Consider the following 4,994-nt stretch of genomic DNA (forward strand, 5'->3'; position numbering starts at 1 on the left):
CCCATCTCCAGACCCACCTGCTCATACCCCCATCTCCAGACCCACCTGCTCACACCCCCATCTCCAGACCCACCTGCTCACACCCCCATCTCCAGACCCACCTGCTCATACCTCCATCTCCAGACCCACCTGCTCACACCCCATCTCCAGACCCACCTGCTCATACCCCATCTCCAGACCCACCTGCTCATACCCCCATCTCCAGACCCACCTGCTCATACCTCCATCTCCAGACCCACCTGCTCATACCCCCATCTCCAGACCCACCTGCTCATACCCCATCTCCAAACCCACCTGCTCACACCCCATCTCCAGACCCACCTGCTCACACCCCCATCTCCAGACCCACCTGCTCATACCCCATCTCCAGACCCACCTGCTCACACCCCCATCTCCAGACCCACCTGCTCATACCCCCATCTCCAGACCCACCTGCTCACACCCCCATCTCCAGACCCACCTGCTCATACCCCCATCTCCAGACCCACCTGCTCATACCCCCATCTCCAGACCCACCTGCTCATACCCCCATCTCCAGACCCACCTGCTCATACCCCCATCTCCAGACCCACCTGCTCATACCCCCATCTCCAGACCCACCTGCTCATACCCCCATCTCCAGACCCACCTGCTCATACCTCCATCTCCAGACCCACCTGCTCATACCCCCATCTCCAGACCCACCTGCTCATACCCCCATCTCCAAACCCACCTGCTCATACCCCCATCTCCAGACCCACCTGCTCACACCCCCATCTCCAGACCCACCTGGTCATACCCCCATCTCCAGACCCACCTGCTCATACCCCCATCTCCAGACCCACCTGCTCATACCCCCATCTCCAGACCCACCTGCTCATACCCCCATCTCCAGACCCACCTGCTCATACCCCCATCTCCAGACCCACCTGCTCATACCCCCATCTCCAGACCCACCTGCTCATACCCCCATCTCCAGACCCACCTGCTCATACCCCCATCTCCAGACCCACCTGCTCATACCCCCATCTCCAGACCCACCTGCTCACACCTCCATCTCAACAAAAAAAATCTGGATTCCCAATGAAACTTCATTGAAAAGAGAGTGACCTCAAAAAAAGAAATCTGAATGGTTTGTCCTCGGGGTTTCACCTGCTACATAAGTTCTGTTATACTCACAGACATGATTCAAACAGTTTTAGAAACTTCCGAGTGTTTTCCATCCAAATCTACTAATACTATGCATATCTTATCTTCTGGGGATGAGTAGCAGGCAGGCCCCCTATCCTAGAGAAGTTAACTAAGCTACGTTTCAGTATAAACAGCACACCAAATACAAAAATAATATACAAACAAATTATAATCAATCCCATGTAGTCTGTTCTAACAAAAAGAGGTTTAAAAAGTCTCTAGTACAGCCAATATCAAAAACAATCAAATGCATTTGTGAATTTAATCCCTTTAGCCAACACGTTGAGGTTTATTCATTTTTATCATTTGTATATATATTTTTTTTTTTCGAGGCTCCCTTTGTTATTTAGTTTTATAACTTAATAAGTTTTATAAATGCTTGACATCAGTGAATGACATGGATGACTTTTATGTTGTGTGATGACGAACACAAATCAATGAATAATCGATTGAGATCCTGTATACTGAAGTACATTATGTCATTATTATTATTGTCATTATTATTATGTCATTATTATTATGTCATTATTATTATTGTCATTATTATTATGTCATTATTATTATTGTCATTATGTCATTATTATTATGTCATTATGTCATTATTATTATTGTCATTATTATTATGTCATTATTATTATGTCATTATTATTATGTCATTATGTCATTATTATTATGTCATTATTATTATGTCATTATTATTATGTCATTATTATTATGTCATTATTATTATGTCATTATTATTATGTCATTATTATTATTGTCATTATGTCATTATTATTATGTCATTATTATTATGTCATTATTATTATGTCATTATCATTATGTCATTATGTCATTATTATTATGTCATTATTATTATGTCATTATTATTATGTCATTATTATTATGTCATTATGTCATTATTATTATGTCATTATCATTATGTCATTATTATTATGTCATTATTATTATGTCATTATTATTATGTCATTATTATTATGTCATTATTATTATGTCATTATGTCATTATTATTATGTCATTATTATTATTGTCATTATTATTATGTCATTATCATTATGTCATTATGTCATTATTATTATTGTCATTATGTCATTATTATTATGTCATTATTATTATGTCATTATTATTATGTCATTATTATTATTGTCATTATGTCATTATTATTATGTCATTATTATTATGTCATTATTAGTCATTATTATTATGTCATTGTCATTATGTCATTATTATTATGTCATTATTATTATGTCATTATTATTATGTCATTATTATTATGTCATTATTATTATGTCATTATGTCATTGTGTCATTATGTCATTATTATTATGTCATTATTATTATGTCATTATTATTATGTCATTATTATTATTGTCATTATGTCATTATTATTATGTCATTATCATTATGTCATTATTATTATGTCATTATTAGTGATTATGACAATAATTAAGTTACACTAAAACAGACAGTGAACAGGACTCTTAGGCCTTCCAGCTCCATGTCCTTTCAATAGCTTTCTCAAAGGCGCCCTCTGGTGGTCCAAAACTAGCTTTAACAGCAACAATGGCTGTCAGCAAAACACTATGACGTCATGCATTACCAACAAGCCATACCGTTCCTCAGCACCAAGCTCTGCTGTAGTAGGATGCAACTCCCTGTATCTCTTCTCATTACCAGACAGGACTTTGCTTTCCTCAGCAACCCCACCAAGCTCTGCTGCAGTAGGATGCAACTCCCTGTATGTCTTCTCATTACCAGACAGGACTTTGCTTTCCTCAGCAACCCCACCAAGCTCTGCTGCAGTAGGATGCAACTCCCTGTATCTCTTCTCATTACCAGACAGGACTTTGCTTTCCTCAGCAACCCCACCAAGCTCTGCTGCAGTAGGATGCAACTCCCTGTATGTCTTCTCATTACCAGACAGGACTTTGCTTTCCTCAGCAACCCCACCAAGCTCTGCTGCAGTAGGATGCAACTCCCCTGTATCTCTTCTCATTACCAGACAGGACTTTGCTTTCCTCAGCAACCCCACCAAGCTCTGCTGCAGTAGGATGCAACTCCCCTGTATGTCTTCTCATTACCAGACAGGACTTTGCTTTCCTCAGCAACCCCACCAAGCTCTGCTGCAGTAGGATGCAACTCCCCTGTATCTCTTCTCATTACCAGACAGGACTTTGCTTTCCTCAGCAACCCCACCAAGCTCTGCTGCAGTAGGATGCAACTCCCCTGTATGTCTTCTCATTACCAGACAGGACTTTGCTTTCCTCAGCAACCCCACCAAGCTCTGCTGCAGTAGGATGCAACTCCCCTGTATGTCTTCTCATTACCAGACAGGACTTTGCTTTCCTCAGCAACCCCACCAAGCTCTGCTGCAGTAGGATGCAACTCCCCTGTATGTCTTCTCATTACCAGACAGGACTTTGCTTTCCTCAGCAACCCCACCAAGCTCTGCTGCAGTAGGATGCAACTCCCTGTATGTCTTCTCATTACCAGACAGGACTTTGCTTTCCTCAGCAACCCCACCAAGCTCTGCTGCAGTAGGATGCAACTCCCCATTACCAGACAGGACTTTGCTTTCCTCAGCAACCCCACCAAGCTCTGCTGTAGTAGGATGCAACTCCCCTGTATCTCTTTACCAGACAGGACTTTGCTTTCCTCAGCAACCCCACCAAGCTCTGCTGTAGTAGGATGCAACTCCCTGTATCTCTTCTCATTACCAGACAGGACTTTGCTTTCCTCAGCAACCCCACCAAGCTCTGCTGTAGTAGGATGCAACTCCCTGTATCTCTTCTCATTACCAGACAGGACTTTGCTTTCCTCAGCAACCCCACCAAGCTCTGCTGCAGTAGGATGCAACTCCCTGTATCTCTTCTCATTACCAGACAGGACTTTGCTGCTGTCAGCTTGACTTTTCCTGACATTTTCATTCAACTGTAATCGTCATTGACGAGCGGTGCAACGGACTCCAAAACAATTGATCCTCGACTCCTGGTGTCGATTCCTAAGATTCAGGATTAGTTGCTTACTTTCGAGAACACAAACACTTGCATTTATCAAAGCGAGCTAGCAGAGACTAGGACAGAGAGAGAGGGGAGGGGCTACAGTATAGGCAGGTCAGTCACCAGACAGACAGAACCGTGTACTAGGTCTATCTATCAGTATAGGCAGGTCAGTCACCAGACAGAACCGTGTACTAGGTCAATCTATCAGTATAGGCAGGTCAGACACCAGACAGACAGACAGAACCGTGTACTAGGTCTATCTATCAGTATAGGCAGGTCAGACACCAGACAGAACAGGGCACTAGGTCTATCTATCAGTATAGGCAGGTCAGACACCAGACAGAACCGTGTACTAGGTCTATCTATCAGTATAGGCAGGTCAGACACCAGACAGACAGACAGAACTGTGTACTAGGTCTATCTATCAGTATAGGCAGGTCAGACACCAGACAGACAGACAGAACCGTGTACTAGGTCTATCTATCAGTATAGGCAGGTCAGTCACCAGACAGACAGAACCGTGTACTAGGTCTATCTATCAGTATAGGCAGGTCAGACACCAGACAGACAGTCAGAACCGTGCACTAGGTCTATCTATCAGTATAGGCAGGTCAGACACCAGACAGACAGAACCGTGTACTAGGTCTATCTATCAGTATAGGCAGGTCAGACACCAGACAGACAGAACCGTGTACTAGGTCTATCTATCAGTATAGGCAGGTCAGACACCAGACAGACAGAACCGTGCACTAGGTCTATCTATCAGTATAGGCAGGTCAGACACCAGACAGACAGAACCGTGTACTAGGTCTATCTATCAG

The sequence above is a fragment of the Oncorhynchus keta genome, unplaced genomic scaffold (genome assembly GCF_023373465.1).
Source record: "Oncorhynchus keta strain PuntledgeMale-10-30-2019 unplaced genomic scaffold, Oket_V2 Un_contig_22623_pilon_pilon, whole genome shotgun sequence".
NCBI classification, from domain to species: domain Eukaryota; kingdom Metazoa; phylum Chordata; class Actinopteri; order Salmoniformes; family Salmonidae; genus Oncorhynchus; species Oncorhynchus keta.